General features: G+C 37.4%; 2 protein-coding genes across 4 annotated transcripts in view; one reads left to right on the top strand and one right to left on the bottom strand.

Annotated features, from left to right (window-relative positions):
* The window catches only part of MACC1 (MET transcriptional regulator MACC1), a 486,000-nt gene extending 475,391 nt beyond the window's left edge, over nt 1-10,609 (bottom strand). For all 3 annotated transcript variants that reach the window (XM_072964885.1, XM_072964883.1, XM_072964884.1), the window contains exon 1: nt 10,521-10,609. The gene's annotated coding sequence lies outside the window, so the exon portion shown is untranslated. The remainder of the gene's footprint in view (nt 1-10,520) is intronic.
* Nucleotides 10,610-11,117: 508 nt separating this feature from the next.
* Nucleotides 11,118-22,693, top strand: part of ABCB5 (ATP binding cassette subfamily B member 5) — a 114,223-nt gene continuing 102,647 nt past the window's right edge. Inside the window, exons 1-2 of the mRNA XM_006211710.3 lie at nt 11,118-11,197; nt 17,985-18,080. The gene's annotated coding sequence lies outside the window, so the exon portion shown is untranslated. The remainder of the gene's footprint in view (nt 11,198-17,984; nt 18,081-22,693) is intronic.

Below are 22,693 nucleotides of genomic sequence, written 5' to 3'. Positions count from 1 at the left end.
GTTTATTTTTCTTAGTACTTTAAATTTGCCTTAATTTAATGTTGTGTGTATGTGTGTACATATGCAGGGCACTGCAGACCACCATATCTGTAATAAGAAGGGGTAACTTCCCTAGAACACTAATGATGGCAATCTTAGGTACTGGTAGGAGATAGGCTCCGCAATAAGAAATACTCTGATGTATCTTAAACAAAGGCACCTCCTGACAAAAGCTCACACCTTGTACAGCTTAAGCCAAACATAAAACAAATTTATTCTGATCTTATGCTATGAACATATTTCAAACATAAAGAGATATTTCACAAATGCTGCTGCTGCATTTTGAGGGTGACTTTTCACTGTTAGCAGATGATTATCTAAAAATTAAGAAATTAACCTAAAAAGACAAAGAGATGAAAGTCAAATGCACTATGGCTAGATGTAGTGAGCCTCTCATTCCTCAACATTTTCCTAATTCTTTCTTAATGCTGGACTTCAAAATGGATCATCCAAGAAACTGAAAAGATCCTTATAATCAAATAGACTTTTAACCAAAGTCAACAAAAGCACGACTTTCCTGAATATTTTATGTAGCCCCAAAACAGGAAATGAATGAAATTCCTCTAAAAGTCAGACTATTCTCTGAACAATATATCCTCAACTTTTCCCATTTAGAAACTGTCCATGCTAAATATGAGATCACTCTTTAAAACAAATTTATAGTAATATGTTCAAATTAATTTTGCTCACATTAGTGGCTGGCTTTTCTGAGAAACATCTTCTGTTGGCTTGTTTTCTACTTTGAAGGAGGCAAATTTCAAGAAGCCTACCTTATAGAAATTTAAATGGAAATAAAATAAGAAAATCAGTGGCCTAAAGGGTTTTTTCAGCTATTAAACAAGACACTTTAGGTCTTCTGTGCCACTCACCATAAAGTGATCACTTAAGTTGATCAAACTGATAAAGGCTATGGCATCAGTAAAATTCATCTTTTGTTTTCACATTCATTTATAAAACAAGGACTGTTTTATGTATTGATTATTACTCCACATAAAAAGTATAGAAACAACACAGACATGTCATGAACAAAAGACATTAAAGAGATCTTTTTAAGGAAATTGGGTGGAACTATAGGTGGGAGACATGAGCCAACAAGAATATTTAACTGGGGTCAACTAGTTAACCAGTTACCTGAGCTTGCAATCTGATGTCAGGTGAGATGTTTCTTAAAATAATTAAAGAAGAAAACACTTATGTATCTCTTATTCTTAAATACTTTAATTTCTAAGGAGATTCAACTGCTTTCTGAGTGACTATTCCACATATCCTAAACGTGCCACTGTTTTAAAGAATATAACAAAGTCTCCAAACACATGTGTCATCTTACTCTCTAGAAGCCTCTCTTAACTTCAAGATTCCCTTCCCTTTCCCCTTTAGGATACATATCAGGGAACTTTACACAATTAAACCCCACCCTTATGGTCAGCTCCAAGCTGTTGAGAACTTAACCCTGACAAAGGAATCATACAATGGTAGTAACTTATTCTGCAGCTTATGTTTTTATCCCTGACAAGTATTGGAAAAGTCCTTAGGGAGTAAGCAGTCTTTGAGCATCATATCAGTTATGCTACTTATTAGCTACCTGACTTTGGGAAAATCACTGTACTTCATACAATCTCAGCTTTCTTGAGTGTTTAATGAGAACAATACTTTGCTCATTTGATCACTCAAGAAGCATTTATCAAGTCCTAAGGCCAGATATGGTCTGGTGACACCTCTTGAAACCAGACCCTATCCCTAGCCTTAAGAAGTTTATGGTTTAAAAGAGGACACAGACATTTGAATGGCAAGTAGAATACAGGATGATAAAGTCTTAGCAAGGCGGAGGCCCCAATGACCTTCCTAAAAAAATAAATATTCCCACATTACTGATAAAAGATATCCCTGGTACTTAAACTTGTAGCAAAATAGATATTAATATGAGTCAGCTAACATAATGTCAAAATGTATACAATCAAAAGTGTTCATTTACGGTTGCTAGAAGGGTATCATATGGCTATATGGCTCTATTTTAGAGAATCATTAAAAATGTATGCAAAATTTGGTGAGTATGTTCCTTTCTAGAAATACAGTCATTAGCTTTTCCCAGATTGTCAAAAAGTAGAATTACGTCAAAATCCTAGAAATCAATACTTTCTAAGGTAGATATATTTGGGGGGAGTTATAAGTAAAAGGCTTGGGTTCAAAAAAAGATGACTGATAGATAGATGATAGATAGATAATCATGCAGATCTAACTCTAGCTCTAGATATATAATCGTCTGCCACTAATTTACATGCTCCACAAACTGCTGATGGTTCTGTACCTACTATCATATGACTCTTTAAATATGTTAAATATCAGCACTCTATGACATTGAAATGTTCTTCGAGATTTGCAAGCAAACTAAACTAGCTCCCTTTCACACAAATATACAAAAAAAAACTTAGCTTGTATAGTCAGTATTTCAACAAGAAAGACAAGTATTACAGATTTAAGTGGCTACAAATAGAAATGGTCTGCAAACTTTTCTCTTACAAGGACATATGCCAAGAAAAGGAGGTTCACCTTGTTCTATAACTGATTTGATTTTGTTCTCAAGCCATACACTGCTAGGTATCAAGAGAGAAAAACATTATTTTCCAATTAAAAGTATTAAATTCCTTCTGGCCTAAAAGACTAGTTACATAAGTTACACTCCCCTACACACACACATGCATATGTAGGATTCATGAGAATCCCCTAATATTCTCATTCCCTCTGAATCCCTTGCATGACAGTTTAGGCCATGTAGAAATAGAAGTCTCTACCTCAGGTTCATATATCTAGAAATCTCTGTCTGCTGATAACGCACTTCGGCTCTGAATCAGGATGTTTAACTCTGCTGTAAATGTATAGAATGTCCTAGAGGCCCTGCCTGGGAAAGCAGGTCACCTGTCCTGACATCTCCCCAGATTTCCCCATATTCATCTGGATGTTATTATGGCACCCCACCTCCCCATATTCACTACCATGATATTCCCTATGAAAGAAAAAAGCAAAGACACTGCTCTTTGCTCCATTTCAAATCACTTATTGAAAAAATATTATATTGCCTAAATTAAATTCTGAATATGAAAATCACAGAATCCAAACATGGGCCAACTACATGACTTTGGATAAATCAGAATCTCAATGAAAAAGTAACATCAAAAGATTAGGTCTCCTGAAGTTCATCATTCTTTCCACAGTACTCTTTGCTTTCTTAATTATATCTTTGATACTTCATGAATCAGATCACGACCTGTATTTTAAAAACACTGGAGTTGAGTGTTAGTCACGGAGTGTTTTCCATATAATAGTCATACACATGATAAATTACCTGCATCACAGTCACAATACTTTTCAAAATACCTTTTTCATATAGCAAATATTTCTATAGCATTTAGTATGTGCCAGGAACCATTCAAAGCACTTTACAAATACTAATTATTTGGATCCTCACTCTAAGCTCATATTGCAGGTGCCATGGTCATCCCATTTTACAGGTAATAAAACAAACACAGGGAAAAAATAACTGGTGTAAAGTCACCCAGCTAACATGTCTTGCCAGGGAGGCAAGACAACCGAGGCAGTCTAGCTCCTTGTCCGTTCGCTCAGATAGTGTCACTCCCCTGCCTGAAAAACATCCATTATTTCCCCATCTTACTCAAAGTGCCCACGATGCCTTACCAGGTCCTACATATCTCCGGTCTACCTCAGACAAACCAAGCAGTCCATGTCAGGGTCTTGGAGCTATCCCTCCACCTGGAGCATTCTTCTTCTACATACACATTTGGCTTGCTCTCCTGCCTTCCTTATTTCACACCCAGACTTTGCCCATCTTTCCACTCTACTTTTCTCCAGATCATTTATTCCTGCCTAAATATGTATTTTTTTGCTTTTGTTTATTTCCCCACCATTTAAAATGCAAGCTCCAAGAGGCAAAGGCTTTGTCTTTTGTTTGCTGCTGTATCTCCAGTGCCTAGAATGGTGGTTGGCATGTAGCAGCCACTGAATGACCATCTTTGGACAACTGAATAATGATTGAATGAATGTGTAGAAGATGCACACATATGTGGGAAAAAAAGGAAATTTGATTCCACCTCTATATAGTCTGCCTTTTTGACCCCAGTGCTATTTGACCTGACATTTTGACTCTGCTGCTTGCTTTTTGCTTCAAAAGGACCCAAACTACAAAGTGATTCAAACTATACAGAAAATTACACTTGCATGCAATAAGCTATGGACATAGAATAATTCTAAAGTATTTGTGGGAAATTACTCAGTTTTCTCATAGTTTAGCTAAAATTTAAGTATAACATTTTAATTTTCTAATATATAAATTATAATTTATAAATGTTACTAGTAGAAATAATATAAATATTCTATTCATAGTAAAGTTTTTATAGATTAACTGACTAAAACTTATATTGATATAATTTATAGCTACAAGAGCAGACCAAATAACAACTATACCTTATACAAACAATAAAAAATAAAGCTGACAGTAGTTAAGCCTGTAAATTTCTTTCACTGAAAAATAATTATATAGTTTATATAGTTCCAGGCAGTATTCTGAGAGCTTTAAAAAAAGGTAATTTACAGGCACAGCTCAGAGATATTGCAAGTTCAGTTCCAGACTACCACAAAATAAAGTGAATACTGCAAATAAAGTGAGTCACACAATTTTTTGGTTTCTCAGTGCATATTATAAAAATTATATTTACATTATACTATAAGTTATTAACTATGCAATAGCAAGTATTATGTCTAAAAAAAATCAATGTACATACCTTAATTTAAAAATAATTCATTGCTAAAAAAATGCCAAAACAATAACTATAGTAACTTCAAAGGTCACTGATTACAGAACACCATAACAAATACAATAATAAAAATGTTTGAAAGATTGCAAAAATTATCAAAATGTGACACAGAGACACAAAGTGAGCAAATGCTTTTAGAAAAATGGTGCCAATAAACTTGCTCACATTGGGTTGCCACAAACCCTTAGTTTGTAAAACATGTAATATTTGCGAAGGGCAATAAAGCAAAGAACATAAAATGAGGTATGCTTGTATTAACCCTCATCATAGGATTAATCACAGAATTAGCATAGGATATTATAAAATATCCTATGAATTAGATGCAAATAATATCCCTTTTTCATATAGGAAAGCATTAAAACAGAAAAAGTAAGAAACTTATCACAAGTGACACAGCCAGCAGTGGCAGAGGCAGGTTTGGAATTAATCAATCTAGTCCTTGAGTTTGTTCTATGTACTGCTTCCTTTCTAACAAACCTTTATTATTAATCAGAACACTACAGAACATTCGCATTTCCTAAATGGAATTTATACCTGCAAATTTTGACACAAGTAAATTGAGTTTGTTAGAAATAACAGCCACAAAAGAAAACTCACAATGCAAAAGTTAAATCAGTGCAATATGATATGAACAAAACAACTATGAATTAATAATTTCTGGGAATTTACACAAAACCAATTGACTGTAGCAAAAATGATTCCTGAAAAAAATAAAATGAAAAAATATTTTAAATGACAAAAGTATACTACACAAAATAGTTGTCAAAAAGTAAAATAGCTTTTATGGAGTTTGCTTGTCTATACTAGCTGGGATGGGACAAGTAAAGCTATGGTAACCAATGACAACCACATTCCAATCACTTCAGTGAAGTGACGGTGAAAAGTTTATTTTTCATTCATGCCGCATGCCTATCACATTTTGGCAGGGGTTTCTGCACTTCTCTTAGGACTTTCAACATCTGGAGTTCCACTGATTGAGAAAACAAGCATCATCTCTCTTACTTCACTGGCCACAAGTCACACAGCCATGCCTACCTTCAAACAGGTGGGGAAGTGCCACCAGAAATAGAGGAGAACTACTTATTAGTGAGAAGTTTTCAATCAAGATTTATCAGCACATGGCCCCCAGATAAATACACAAAATCAGTGCTCAGATTAAAAGGAAGATGGAGCAGAAGGATATATCTATAGGTAGGCAACCAAAACTTTCTGCTGCCATCAGCGCTGGAAATAACAGAAACATGACAATAGTAGTCAACATTCATTGAGAACTCACAAAATGCCAATCACTGTGCTTTGTATGCATATGCCATTTAATCCCCAAATCCCAAAAGGAAAGTGCTTTTTTGTCTGTTTTATAAAAGACAAAACTGAAGAACACAGAAATAAAATATCTTTGTGGGCCTTAGAGCTAGTAACTTGTTTGAGCTAGGACAAGAACTGAGACAATCTGATTTAAAAAAAAAAAAAAAAAACCTGCTCCCCCATTGTGCTTCTCTTCTGAATTGCATAAGATTCAGAGTTTAGAACACTTTATCTCTGGATATTGCAGGCTTTGCAACTATATTCATCAGTGAATCTTCAGTGCAAAGTACAAAGTGACCCTGGTGATTTAGCTATAACGAAGACAACTTACACAAAATTTTCTCATAAAGCCTGTTGCCAAGATTGTTGAGAACAGAATGTGCTTTTTCAGATTAGCGATAAAAAGGTCAATGTTGCTAAGAGCTGCAAGTCCTAATGAAGCTGCACGTATCCATGAGAGGGATATTTCCGCTGGCTTCCACAAAAGCCTGTGCAATGGTTTCCTGGGAAGGAGCTAGCTAAGTCTGTTGGGAAACTACATTGAACAGATTCATGCTATTGGAAGGGCTGTCAACAGGAAATGGTCACTAATTTGCCTTAAATCCACTGAACTTGCAGAGGGGTGCTGATGCAACAGTCTGGACAGCACCATGCTGTTCATTCACTTGAAGACTTTTGAATGGAGGCTCTTCCTTTCAAACGCGGGAGTAATTAAAGAAACAAAGATCTTCTGCTAAATAAACTGTATTCATATTACTCACTCACCCACACCTGGGAATTTATACCAATCATACAAAAAAGAAGTAAATATTACAGTGTATGGTGTCTGCTGAGCTGTGAACCTTTTCAACAGGTGCTTACTGGCATATGCAGGCAGGGGCTGATGTTAATGGTCTCTAGCCATTGTCCCCACCACATGCAAACACACACACATACCCATACACACACATTCTGTCTTCCTTTCTTGCCCCTAGGTTCCTTCAAGTCCATTGGAGCTCTCTCTCTGCACTCTGATTGGATCCTTTCTCTAACCCTTGGGGGTACACAAGACTCCGAGGAGATCCTTAGAGCTATTAGCTCAGGCTATTCATCAGGCCATGACTGGTCTGCTATTCCAAACCCATGATAACCAAGTGCCTTCTAACAGGTTTCTAGTCTCCCTGGCTACACCTTAGAACCCTAGGTTATGATGCACCAATTCCCTTCTGCATGGGAGGTGGGAGTGAGGGAATACAGGGCAGGGTTTGGGTCTCTCTCACTAACTGTTATATCACCCATCATCATACATTCTTCAGTTTTGGCATAATCTCTATGCTTTATTATCTTCAGGACTTTGGATTCTGATATCTAAAGCCCAGCATTTAAAGTACCTTATTATCTTTCTCAAGCATTTGGCTTCCAAGAATTTCACCTCTGCTCTAAGTTTCAAAATCCATTCATCAATCCAACTGACGTCCCCTTTGGAAGCATTTCATGACCTCCCTGAGTGGTAGGTGCATAAAGAAAATCATATTGTGGGGAAAAGGTAATGAGTTCAAAGCTTCCCTGCAGAGAAGCAGCAAAGCGGGGTCAAGAACTCTGACTAATGTATTTCAAACTATTATTTGTTGGATATGCTTTCTGGAAAGCTGGTGTTTCTTCTATTTTGAGGTTACCCTAATAATTGTAATAGCTACGTTTATGTAGCATTTACTATGTGACAGCACCTTAGATAAATTTATCCTCTAATTCTCACAAAACACTATGAGTTGGAGGTTTTATCACCTTTCACAGATAAGGAAAGGAAATACTGGATATGCTAATTAATCTACTTGGCTAAATTCACACAGGTAGTAGATGGTGGAGCCAGACGCTATGTTAGTCCCTTAGTATACAAAGATTAATGACAGGAAGATGAAAAATACAAAGTTGAGTGCACCAACTGGTGTAGACATCAGACATTTAAATGAATATTCATCGCCCACGTGGCTAGGTGTTAAAGAGATTTACACACATAGGAGGAGCATTTGACTAAGTATTATGGAAGAATTCCTAAAGAGATTAATATCTGAGTTTATTTAAGAAGGATAAGCAGGAACGTTAGACAAGTGAAAGAAATGGGAAAGGAAGGAAAAGAAAGGGTACTTCAGGCCCAAGAAACAGAACCACAGAGGCAAGCTTAAATAGAATGGTTTGCTTCCTATTTAGGCCTATTTGCCCAGTTATTTACTACTGTGTAACAAGCTACCTGAAAACTTAGTATCTTATAACAGGTTATTTTGCTTATGAACCTGCAATTTGGACAGGCCTTTGTGGGGATCCCATATCTGTGCTCTGCCTGGCTTCATCTTGGACAGCTTAAAGGTTGGAGCTAGAAGCAACAAAAGCTCATCATATGTGAGTTGATAATGGCAATAACCTGAGACCTTAGCTGGGTCTGTGAGCTGATAAATCTAGCCCTGGCCTGTCCCTATGGCTTGAGCTTCTTCACAATACGGTGGTTGGGTTGCAAAGGCAAGCATCCTAAAGGAGAGTAAACCAAGTAAAAGTATGTCATATTTTTTTGACCCAGCCTTGTAACTCATGCAGTGTCACTTCTACCACATTCTCTGTCAAGACAGCCACAAAATGCCACCCAATTTCAAAGAGAGGAGCAAAGATTTCAATCCTTGATGGGGTATGATAAGGCTCTGGAGGAGCATGTGGAACTGGAAATATGGTTGTGATCATTTTTAAATATGTAATCTGACACAGCTCTAAACATGAAAGAACAGTACAAAATGCAGATAGCCCTCTCCCATAACAATGCTCTTTTCTGATCCAATCACACTATTAGCTGCATGAGATCACTGACTGACTCATATCTTCCTAGAAGGGGGTTACCAGCATAAAGACAAGAAAAGAATTTTAAGTTATTCACTATCCACACTGTAAGCTGGGCACAGGGAAATCCTGTCATCACTGCACAAAATTCAAATAACACATTCATGAAATGTCAGCAACAAAGACAGCTAAAAATTGTATCCAAAGGCTTGAGTTTGATTCTTGCAATTGAAAGACCATCTCAAGCTATCTGTCCCAGGCTTCCATGGATGGCTATGTTTCTCTAAGTAGTATTCTATCAGTCTTGATCAAGAATCCCTAATGGTTTTCAGGAAAAGTCTTCTTATTTGTGGAAATGTCCTCAAAATGGCTTGAATGTTTTTAGCTTCATCTCACTTACTGGGTGCAACAATCTCAGCCTTGTGCCATTTAATTGTAACAGTCTAACCGTAAGACACTGAGGTTTCAATATCCTACAGGACTCAGAGTACAGTGGTTCAGTATTTCATTTCATGTTAATAAAATGTAAAGGTGCTTTTCTCAGGTAACGTGGAATGAAGCTAAAAGGATTAAAACCCTCTTATCTAGAAGAATCTAGCTGTGAATTTTTCAACTTCTTAACTACCTCACCTACCATCCCCATGGAATCATCAGGAACACAGAATATCGGTGTTTTTACTGTTTCCCATAGTGATGAGAGTAGAAATGGTGAGAAAATGCAGGCAGGAACCCTGTTACCAAGGAACACACATTCTAATAGGAGGGACAGAGGTAAATCAAATAGTCACACAAATATGGGATATAATTGAGAAGATAAATGCTATGAAGAAAAAGCACCTGACTCTATGAAAGCATAGCATAAAGATGTGGACACATACATGGGGAAGACTTCCTGAGGAAGTGACAGTTGAGCTGAAGCTGAAAAAAAAGAGTATGAGTTAGCCAGGCATTAGGGGCAAGAGGAGGAAAAGGATAGAAGGGTGTTCCAGACAGAGCATAACGAGCAGGGGCCTGGCAAGCTGGAGCCTGGTGAACGCCAGGACAGAAGGCAGCACACAAGAGGCTTGGAAGTGCAGGACTAGGTGAGGCTGGAGGGCCTCAGTACTGAGGACGAGGAACCATTAACAAGTTTTAAGTTTGGAAATGTGTAAGTTCAGTCCATTCTGCATCACATAGGTTTTTTTTTTTTTTTTGGTGGGGGGATAGGGGGTGCACTTTGTTTTCTTTTTTTAATTTAAGTAGAGTCAGTTTACAATGTTGCGCCCATTTCTGGTGTACGGCACAATGCTTCAGTCATACGTGAAAATACATATATTCGTTTTCATATTTTTTTCACCATAAGCTACTACAAGGTATCAAATATATTTCCCTGTGCTATATCTATTTTATATATACCAGTAGGTATCTGTAAATCTCGAACTCCCAATTTCAACAAGAGAAAACCGAGGGCGAGCGGCGCGGCAGTTCGGGCGTTGAAAGTACACGTTTCTTGCCATAATTTATCAGTCAGTCACTACCGCTTTGTTTAGCCGCACGCGTTCTTCTTACCGTGAACTCCTCTCCCGGCGCCTTCCGTAGTCCACGTTCACACCTCAGGGCCGGAATCCGGCTCCCTCAGGGCTGTGCCGGCGGCACCGGTGCGTCGGCTTTGGCGGGAAAGTCAGACGCAGGAAGCGGCAGGACGCCGCGCAGAGAACCCGGATGTTGAGGACGGACCCTCCGGCTCCCACAGAGATGGCGCCGGCCTTCTGTGGCCTTCCGGAATCGGCGGCTTGTCTCCCTCTTTGGCTTCTCTAGCATGTCGGTCCTAAGCCCCACCCTCGGGGTTTCTCTGCCTGGCGACAGGATGCAGGGGTGGGGTGCCCGGGAAGCTGAGAAGCCTGTGCAAGTCCGAGAGGCCAGTGGCCCCCGGAACTACTTCCGCCCCAGCACCGTCCAGCTGCCTGACGGAGGATGAGGACTGACCGAGTTGTCCAGTGGGGCCGAAGAAGCGCCGACTCCTCTCTCTGGCCGCCCTCTGCCCTCTGCCCTCTGCCCTCTTCCCAGAGCACCAAATTAAAGGGCCTGAAAGGCTGAAAGGTTTTGCCCCACCCCACCCACCGTGCTCTAAGGACTTTATTAAGGTGGAGTTCGGACAAAAAAGAAAATTCTTGAAACAATCGTCCACTTGGTTCAGGACAAGCTGAGTAGAGACGCCTTTGCTTGGAGACGTTTCTTTCACTGAGGTGAGAGCGCATCTTTTTTTTTTTTTTTTTTTTAAGGGGAGCTGACTGAATATCTCTAAGCACAAATTCACATTACGTTTAAAAACAAAAAGTCCATCAGAGGTAGAGTAGCCTCCGGGGACAAGAGCAGACCAGAAGCAGAAGCCCCTGTGTCTTAAGACAGGTGCAAGTGTTATGTTGGGCGTAGGATAGGGGGAGGAGATATCGCTGCTCCTTCCAGATCAAGATTTGACAGGAGGGGAACTTGAAAACTGACAAAAGAAACAGGATAAAGTAATTACACAGGGGGGAAAAAAAAACTCAGAAAACGGTTTACAAGAACAAGAGAATTCGTGATCCTTCATCCGCACCTGACCCCAATACCCAAACAGTTCATCTTCTTACAGTGAAATGTTCTTCACATTATTCTTCTGCTCAAAAACTTTTAGAGGCAAATTCGAAAGGGAGGATAAGTTCCTACTCTTTGTTATTTCTGGTTCTATATAGTCTGCCTCCTCCACAACCAACTCTTCCCCAAGTGAATCTTCCCCTTCACCTTTACTCAATATTTATTTCTACCTCCTGCTTGTGCTCATGTAATTCTGCCTCCTAGGAATGATCTTGCTGTCTTCCTACCATAGGGCGCTCTTACTCATCATTAGAACATCACCCAAGTCCTGCATCTGTGGAACCTTCCACAGCCACTCCAGTTTACATTTATTTCTCTCTCTCAGATCTTACAGCTCCTGTTACCTCTGCCCTATTTGCACCAGTAACAAATGAATGTACACTTGTGTGATACTCTGTGACTATTAACATGGGTTTCTCTTGTCTCTTCCAAAGAAAACACAAGTTTCTTGACAGGAGCCATATGTTAAATCTCTTGTTAAACATGTGTTCACCTGAGAATGGACCATTCCATTTCATAAGCAACAGTGACATCTGGTGGTTTGCATGGATTCTTCTAACTTAATTTAATAGTTGTGTTTATAGAGAATGAAATAGATTATGTAATGAACTCAAATAATTCCCATCAATTACGCTTGCTGCTGAAGAGATTTCAAATGCATGTTTATGTGCTCTGCCTTCCCATTGCTTTCCCCACCCTCCTGTGGTCCAGTGGCCCACAAACTGCTGGTAAGGGGTCCCTGCATGTGCTCCTTGAAAACCACAACTTCCCTTTCCCGTAGGAAGATCACTAGAAGCTTTCGTGGCAATTATGCGATTTTTAATTCCCTGCTTCCTGTTGAAATAGAGGTTTTTGTGCATAAATATTTATTTTGGAAATAAAATATGTAATTGAGGAAGAAATTTGAGATGATAAATATGATAGCCAGAGTAGAAACTCATTTCAAAGCCAGATGAGAAAGGCAGTGTGGTGTAGAGGAAAGCTTGTGGACTTTGGCCTCTGAGGAACTTGGCATCAAATATCAGGTCTTTCCATTAAAGTCATTATGGTAATTATGACAACTAACTTCTCTAGGACTCAGTTTCCTCATCCCAGGCAGTGAAGAGGACATATAACTTGCCAAGTTGCTTTGGGGAGGATTATATAGAACTGTGTACCAAAAAATTCTGGTCCAGAGTAGGTAGTCAAGAAATGATAGTTGTTATTATTTACATTATGCTAAAAATAATTATCTTCATGTTTCTAATTTGATATCTTAAAAAACTAATATCCTGGCTTTTAAATTTGGGAACATTAATAACTAATTTTGATTCTGATTAAATTACCTTATCTCTCTTGGTTTCATATGCTTAAGCTGTAAAATAATGAGTTTGAGGAAACAACTTTAAATCTCTGAAAATGAAATAGGAATTCTAATCTACCATACACATCAAAATTTGAATAGTAATGAAGAGTTTAGAAGAACTGGAACAGACTGAAATTATCTTTATACAGAGAACTTGAAGAACTACCTCTTTAACTCAAATTCTAAATTGTGAGGACAACTTGGATTTCAGGAGGGAGAAAAATGCACAAGGAGAAAATATGTGAACAAATTTATCACTAGAAAATATTGTGAAGTACTGATTTGGGTGCCCCCCTGTGGGCAGAATGTGAATCACAATCACCCTTTAAAAATTTTTTTTTAGAAAATATTATTTGAATATTCTAAGTTGTATCTGAACCCTAAGGTAAAGCAAGAGCTTGTTTCAGAAGTTTACTTTTGTCTATTGTTTGTAACTTGGAAAACTTTTTTTCCATAAAAAGGATGTATGTGGTGATTCATTTTCCTGTCAATCCCACATATTAATGCCACAGTTAAGCCTCAACTGTATAACCCCACAAATAGCAAAATTGGCCAGAGATGTTTCTTTGGAAGTGTAAAATAATTTCTTGGTTGGAAACAATTTGAGATACCTACTCTAAATATCAGTGAAGTGTACCAGAAACACATCTTCCTCCACTTGCCACCCTAGCAATGGAAGCAAATAATCCCTTCTTCACCTACCTCAGACACAGTGCTCTCCTTCTCCTGATGAGTTTTATAACAGAAACAGCAAGGCATGGATGGAAGACTTGGGGTCTAATTCTCATCCTTTCATCTGTTACAAGAGAGTAGAGAGTGGGGGTTATCGTCCCCAAACCCCATAAAGTTAAACAAAGGTATGTTTTGTGCTCACATTAATGACCATTGACGGTTGACTGCAACTCTTTCCAGGTCTTCTTCATTCTGCAATCTTGACTGAAATAGCAGGTACTAACAGGGACATGCTAGTCTGGTGGCAGAGGGAAAAAATAAATTGACAAATGAGATGACTCAAGGTTTCTGCTTGGAAGTAGAGTAGACCTCTTCCACTCACATTTCTCAGTCAGAGCAAGTTATAGGTACAAGCCTTATGTCAACAGAACAGCAAATATTTTGAACAAATAATAAAATATACCATGTTTTGTAACCATAAACAGATCACTAATGGTGTCTTAGTCCTAAGACTCAACCCCAAAATTGGAGGTAACAATCCTCTCCAGCCTAAGCTAAGGATTATGGTAAAGATCAAGTAAGACTATGAATATTTTATGTGTGTGTTATTTTATCCTTTCCCAGAGATCTGACAGTAAGTCTCATGTGGAACCCTGGTGTCTGTATTTTTAAATCTCAGGACGCAAAGAAGTATTAGAAAATACATATTTTTTCTAAGTCTTATGCCAAAGAATCTGATTCTCTAGGACTGGGATAAAGTTCTAGGGTACTGTATTTTTAAAAGCTCCTCAGGAGATTCTGATGTAAAACTAGGCAGAACACCCTGAGCTATAGGATCCTTTTTAGCAGCAAGATTCTGTAACCTATAGTCAGTGACATCCTTTTCTGCAGGGAGCGGAGGATTTTTATTGTACTGCTTACGTAGCTTTCTGTTAGATACTTCATTTTTTGTATCTCAATCTAATACAAATTGAGTTGACTGATTTTTTTTATCAGGAAAGAAGAACAGGTACTGATTTGCTCATAAGAAAGTCATAATGAAAGCTTGCTCAGCTGAAGAAAGAAATGGGTAACAGAAGAATAAAGAAGAAAAGTAAAGGGGAGAGATACTTACAGTGACTATATAGTACTGAGTGCAGAAAATAACAATGATGAGGGTGCCCATTTATTCTGTGATAACAGTATCTGGCTTAATCTGTATTATCTCTCTGAGGCCTCAGCATAGCCTTATGAAGTGGAAAATATTATACCTATCTTAACCTGAGTGCCTGAAAAGTCACAGAGAAATGGTAAAGCAGTATTCACACTCAAGTCTGTCTAACTTTAAAACACAGGATCTCAGCCACAGCACTACCCAGTGTTCCCTGTGCCTTCTAGGAAATTCCATTAAATAGGCCACAAAATGAAGGGGAGCAAACAGTAACAAAATTGTCAAGAAAGCAGTATTTTATACTTCAGAACACCTCCCAGGTGGGAGCATTCCAGTGATCTCATCTCATTGTTGTGTCCCAGAGACCTCTATTCCACCTCCACACCTCCCTTTCTGCTGTTGTCACTGCAAAGCAACACACCGATTGATGACCACAATGCTGCTGCACTTTATCATTTACTATGTGATTTCACAACTATCTCATTTACTGTCCTCAGAACCAGGATTCAACAAAATGCAGAAGCCAAAATTGAGGTGATTTGTCTAAATCAGCATTTCCAAACTTAAGTGTTATTGGTCTGGATAATTTTTGTTGCAGGGCTCTGTCCTGTGCATTGCCCAATATTTAGCAGGGCCTGTGCATTCTACTTACTAGATGCACCACCACCCCTAATTGTAACAACCAAAAGTGTTTTCAGACGATACCTAATGTCCTTTGAGGACAGGCAAGATTATCCATGGTTCAGAACCACTGGCCTAAAGTGATGTAGAAAAGTACTCTCAGACCCACATCTTCCAGCTACAAACTAATGTACAGGCCCTTACATCCCTGAAGCTTCCCTAGAATCATAAAATTTTGAATCCCAAAGGTTTTAGTTACATCCATGAAACTTTGTTTCACTGATGAGCAATCTGAAACATAGAGATATGAGGTGACTGTCACAATTTTATGACTTAAAGCCATCTAAAATAATTTTAAACATTCCTAAGATTCTTGTGGAAAGCCACATTGCTAATAGCAATATTTTGATAAGGGCACACCTTGTCCTATGGCCACATCTGTTAGCCATCACATCTCTCACAAAAGAGTACTTCTGTCATGCCAGTCTTTGGATCGTGAATATTCACTTTCCACCCTAAACTCTGCACAGGATCCAGCAGTGGTGATTGAGTTATCAAATTAGAATAATGAGTTAATGGCATTGATTCCTATGGATGAGCTTCCTTAAACTAAGTATTTGTTTTTATTTTAAATCAGTCAATAGGCAGGCCATCTAATAACAAACAAAACAAAAAACTAGGGAATCTTTCGTTACAAAGAGTGTTTTAACAATGGAAAAATCAATGGTCATTCCCAAAGAGAGAAAGCTTTATTAGAACAGCAGACTTATCCAAGAGATGTTATCCTGTTCTCTATGTTGTTGCCAGGCTCAGAGAATGCCTCCAGCAAGAGGTCATCTAGCCACTCCATTTCCCCATAATCATTTCTGGCCCTTTGCTGAGATCAAGAAGAGTATTTGTTCTTATCATTTTAAATCTAATATAGTTGTTACTAGCCTTGGAGCAACTTGAAGGCAAAGACTCTACTTGGTTGATTCAGTATCACATCCTCAGTAAGCAACACAAGCTAAGTGGCCAATAAATATTTATTAGGCAAATTAAAAAGAAAAGTTAGGACTGCCTGACTGACTGTCATGATCTCAGTGTCCACCAGGAAGAATTTTTCTTCTCCAGCCAACTTTCAGAATTCTTCTTTGTCCTCACCCTGGAGAACCATTAGAAAGGTGATCCTAATCTAGTAAGCAGCTTGAGATTTCCAACATAAGTGCTTTGTCCTACCAGAGTTCCACATCTGCTGGCAGAGTGAGACTTGGGGAAGATATTACTGTTTCCTAGTCCTAGCAAACCCAAAGACTTTGTTTTTTGCTTAAGCTATTTGGCACTAGATTTCTGTCACTTGTTACCTAGAGAGTCCTAACTAATACACTCTCCTCAGAAATATTCAACTTTGGTGTAATTGTTTTTTTAATACATAAAATTTGAAGGGTAAGCCAGGTAGGTAACCATTGTCACACTACCAGTGCTAAAACAATTTACGCCGTACCACTGCTGTCCTTCATGCTGAGGCCCTTCAGTCACCTGCAGAAGTTTCTATGGTACTGGAAGCCAGACTTGTACTCATACTTGTTGTAGGTGTTCTAGGAAGGCAAAAGGAAAACCACCTTTCTGATCAGATGATGACATTTGGAAAATGGAGGGATGCTGTGCTCAAAGAGCTTTCCTTATAGGCTTCTCTGAATCCTACCTCCTGTTCCTTTTGTCTGCATTCTGATCACTTCTGCTCCACAGCTGGGCCCTTTACCCAGCTCCACTTTTCTCAGAGATTCTTTAGACAGCATTAGCTCTGTGTGAGAAATTATCCCTTTCGTCAAGAAACCAACCAAATCTTAGCTCATCCCCATCTAAATGCCTATAGTGGCAACTGTTGAGATGTAGCTATTCCTCAGATTTACAGGTTCCTCGGGTAGGTCTCCTCCATCTTTAACTCATGATATTCAAGTCTTTGCTGCTCCAATTATCAACATCTCTTTGGCCATACATAAAATTTCAGAACAAATGTACCTGGATGCCAAATGTTGCTGTAAAGTTTAATTTTTTTCTTGCTCTAAATTTAAAATGTCACCATAATATTTAGTATATCAAGAATTTAGAGCTATTATTTTTAAAAGTGCTGCATAACTCCTTGAGAAGTGATAGAACATTAACACATTACCTCAGAATAGAGTTAATATATAGAAAACTACCCTCTCAAATATGCTGCAAGTATATCTAATGTATGAATTCAAGAATTTGTCCTTTTTTATAGCAACAGCCCAAGAACTTCCTCCATATTAATTATGCTTTTTGTTTTCTGTACTTTCTGATGCTTTGACATCTTGGGGCTTTATTCACCCTAGAGGGACTACCTACTCCCAGGGTTAGCTAATTCCTAGAGATAGCAGACAGTCTCCTTTTATATGCAAACCATGTGAAATCCAGAGCCCCTACCCTCAACCAGCTCCTCTATTAGGCTAGCACATTGCTGATCAAGTCACTATCCCTCTGCCCTAATCACCACAATGTCAGGTACCAGACAACTGGAGATGGCCCCTACACCCCAAAGTCCACTGAATTTATTCAAACTGGCCAATTCTAAGCCTGCTTATCCTGCTTTGTCTTGCCTTTTCCACAGAAACTGCAGTAAAGACTCTTGCACACGGTTTCCTCAGATCCCTCTGCCTCCTTTCCAACCCGAGTGGAGTGGTATGCTTCATATTTCTAGGGATCTGTAAGTATAAACTTCTTCCTTCATGATAGTTATTTCCATGTCTATAAGTTTTACCATATCTAACTAAAATAAATCCTGGGTACATTTTAAAATACCTCCCAATTCTTTTAACTATTCAGCAAAATAGCTTCTCATAGTAAATATACTATTAACCTAATATTTTCTACAATATTCAGAGGTTTTTCTTGAGATACATTTTTCTTTTTAAGTAAGACTTAAGGAGAGAGGGAAATTCAACCCCACTGAGACAGTTTTGGAATAAGCCACTTCCATATTCTTTAGGAAAAACTCAGTAATAATCAAAATCCATTAAGTTGGATTAATGGTCTACAGAAGTCTCTGTAATCTGTTTTTGATATGAATAAAATACTGTGAGTCATCTAAGGAAAAATAATTTTCCCTCTTGTGAATTAGAAATGATTTCAGAAATTTTTACAACACTCAAAGGGAAAGACATTACTTCTAACATCTTGCCTAATTGTTCATTCAGATCTGGTGGTTTAATCTTGTAATTTATTTATAAAGGAGCTATTAAGAAGCAAGTGGCCCACACATGTGGCTGGCTAGTGTTTCCTTCCCTGGAGGACTTTAATCTTGTGGCCAATTATATCTTTTCTTCTAATTGATGTTTAAATGAGAATGGAGTTGATGGCCTGGTGGTGTACAAAATACATTTATGAATGCCTGGCTGCTTGGCTGGGAGATTAACACACAAGAGCTACATTAATGTAGTCTTTCATAATTCATATTATGAAATTAAAAACATCATTATTCCAGAGAAGTTATTTTTCCTCCATTTAGAAGAGGAACTTAAAAAAAATCTGTATGAAAAAGCAACCAGGGGTAGAGCCAGGTGCCCATTACTTTATGCGGTAGATCTCAAACTCTAATTTGAATAAAATCACTTGTAGAGCTTGTTAAAAATGTGTCTTCATGGGCCATACTCTCCAGAGATTCTGATTCAGTAGTCTGAGGAGAGGGTTAAGAATCTTCATTTTTATCAAGCAGTCTATATCCTGACACAGGTGTTCTAAGAATCACAATTTATTTAGTAAACCAGTAGCCTACTTTACCTGCTTCTAAAAAGTCATTGTTGATCCATATGTGCAGTTAGCTGTCAGCTTTTGGGTCCTAAAGTATCTCTTAGTAGCAGTGGTTCTTTAAACATTGGGTTGATAATATTAGTTGCATGTACATATTTTATATACATTTATAGAGAGATCTAGATATCTAGATACAGATACAGATATGTTATTGATACCACCTTGTCAGATCCAGACGTAAATGGGTAAAACACCCAGCTCAGTCACTTATGGACTATCCAAGTCAAGGCAAGTAAAACACTTTGAATCTCATTTGAAAACGAGTTTCCTCACACTTTAAAAATGAGATTACAGTGCCACTTCACAGAACTATGATAAGGGTTAAAGGAACTGTATATAATGCATTTAAGCCAGTACTCAGCAAAGAATAAGAATAGGAGTGGAGATAGTACAACCCACTGGTGTTTTACATTTGTAAAGAAACTGTTATATGGTTTCCAGAGCTCTCTCACACACATCATTTAATTATATTCTCACAATGTGCATGTGAGGTAAAGGGCATAGAATATTGCTCCAATTTTAAAATAAGATTCAATCACAATCTACTGCCATGAACATTTGATCACAGACTCATAGGGAACCTCAAAGCAGATGAAAGGGTAGGAGTTTGTTTTGCCTTTTGAAACCAAGGAATTAGTGTGCCCTGGGATGCTTCTGCAATCTTCAGAATTCAAGGTGAGTTTCAAATTTGTAGAATGGCAGCGTAGTACAGTGGTTAAGAACATAGGTTTTAGAGTAGACAAATTTGGCTCTGCCACTTTAATAGTTGTGTTAACTTGACAATGCTATTTAAGTCTTTTAAGCCTCATAAGCTTCTTATAAAAATGGGGCTAATAAAGGAATGATTAAATAAGATCATTTTCATAATACTAATAATAATATCTAATATTTATTGAAGCTTCCATAAAATGTTTTTCATAATACATAGCAAAGTAATGCTCAGATTATAGCTAGTATATAAGAAACCATTCATCCACACATGCTGCAAGTACTACTGACGTGTGAAAACTGTTATTACTATTGCTAACAAAAAGAGTAAAGCAATAAATTTTTTCTTAATGTGAAGAGATACCTAATGGACAAATGATTAGTCACTATTATAACCACTTAATTTATTAGGAAACAGAGTAAACATGAGGAGACTTTGTAGCGAGGCCCAGATCACAAAATGACTCTATGGCAGGATCAGATTTCTGCCCTGTCCAAGACCTTGTCTCTTCTCCAGAGATCACTTTGATCCTTTCACTTCACTCAAAAGAAAGACTTTCATTTGGGGAATTCCCTTGTAGAGTTCCACGGTTTTATACCAAATGCTCTTGGGTATGGAAAATTTCTTTGTACTCTGATGTTTAGTATTCTCAGTTTTTGTTAAAGATGGAATTTTTGCTGAGTTAAAGGCCCACACAATTCTTACAGGTTCCAGTTTGGAAACAACCCTGAATCTTTTGTGGCTTTGAGTTAGTCTTGGCAGAACACTTCCAGAGTGGGAGGATTTTTTAATGCGCTTCTTTAAAGAGATGCTTTAAAGCATTCACTTAGGCTCAAACCAAAGTAAACTCACCAATATATTCCCATGGATTTTAGAGGAACAAGGGTTAGAATTCAGAGGAAATGTGGTAAGCAAACCTACTGAGAATTTGGTCAATACTGTGGGCCATAGAGTGACCATGGTGTCACTAAAAGAAACTTTCTCACAAAGACTTTTTTTTAAACTTTCTACTGTGTCATGCTCCCATAATATTAGAGATGTTTTGAATATATATACACAATACATAATATATATACTTTGTACCAATGCCAAAAGTTGTCATAAAACTGATATTTTGCTGCATATCATATCATAAAATAAACTTCTAATATAAAAGAATAACTAAATTTTTTAGTGAAAATGGTAGTGAAAATTTAAGTCTAACATGACAGTGAAGGATCATAATTTTCCAAACACTGTCAGCTGCTAATAGCCCCTACAGTCATACAGCACATCTGTCTTACTAAGTAGACATTTTTCTAAGTGAAAGAGATATTTTCTCACAAACTTTTTTCTCTTCTCCATAGTTTTTATATTCTTAATTATGTCTGAAAATTATATACAATTTTGGAGAATTCACCCTTAGGAATATTTGAGATGGCAAACTGATGTTCTGCTTTTCATTCTCATTAATTATAAAGAATCCCAAAAGGGACTTTTTCCTGAAAGAACCCATGGCTCAAGTATATTTTAAAAGTTAAAAAATACGTCTTATAATGGTGACATTTTTTAGTAATAGGATGAATGTTAGTATTTAATAATTCTATAAAGATTAAAAGAATAATATCATTTTATTTCCACTGTACTTGATAATCATGTAGTGATTCTTCCAATAATTTTCCTAAATCTATCTAAATAAAGTACCTTTTCTTAACATTCAAATTTATTTTATTAACTCTTTTATCTTTTTTTTAATTGAGATACAGCTGACATACAGCACTGTATAAGTTTAAGGTGTACAACGTGTTGATTTGATACCTTTATGTATTTCAAGATGATTACCACTGTAGCATTAGCTACTACCATTAGCACATCACATAATTATGCTTTCATTTTGTGGTGAGAACATTTAAGACCTAATCTCTAAGCAACTTGAAAGCATATAATACGTAATTGTTGACTATGATCACACTGCTGTGCATTAGATCTTTAGAACTTAAATCTTCTAACTGCAAATGTGTACTCATTGACTAACATCTCCCCATTTCTCCCACCTCCCATTCTACTCTGTTTCTATGAATTAGGCTTTTTTAAAATTTCACATACAGGCATAGCTCAGATATTGTAGATTTGGTCCCAGGTCACTGCGATAAAGCAAGTTACACAAAATTTTTGGTTTCCAAGAAATTATGAAAGTTATATGTGCACTGTACTATATCGTAAAGTAAGTGTGCAATAGCATGTCTTTAAAAAGCATGTACATACTTTAATCAAATAATACTTTATTGCTAAAAAATGCTAATCATCATCTGAGCCTTCAACATGTAATCTTTTTGCAATAATAGCATTAAAGATCACTGATCACAAATCACTGTAATAAATATAATAACAATGAAAAAGTTTGAAATATTGCAAGAATTACCAAAATGTGACACAGAGACATGAAGTGAGCAAATGCTGTTGGAAAAATGGGACTGATAGATTTGCTCAACAAACGGTTGTCACAAAATTTCAATATGTAAAAATAGCGATATCTGCGAAGCACAATAAAACTAAGTCTAGTAAAACAAGTTATGCCTGTATAAGTAAGATCATGCAGTATTTGTCTTTCTCTATCTGGCTTACATCACTTGGCATAATGGGTCCATCCATGTTGTCACAAATAGCAATATTTCCTTCTTTTTCATGGCTCGACAGTTGTCCATTGTATACATATACCACATTTCCTTTATCAGTTCTTCCATTAATGGACACTTGGGTTGTTTCCATATTTTGGCTGTTATGAGTAGTGCTGCAGTAAACATGAAATGCAGATATTTTTC

Source organism: Vicugna pacos, chromosome 7 (genome assembly GCF_048564905.1).
Source record: "Vicugna pacos chromosome 7, VicPac4, whole genome shotgun sequence".
NCBI classification, from domain to species: domain Eukaryota; kingdom Metazoa; phylum Chordata; class Mammalia; order Artiodactyla; family Camelidae; genus Vicugna; species Vicugna pacos.
Note: the sequence above shows the minus strand (reverse complement) of the source record. Positions and strands in the feature narration are given on the sequence as shown.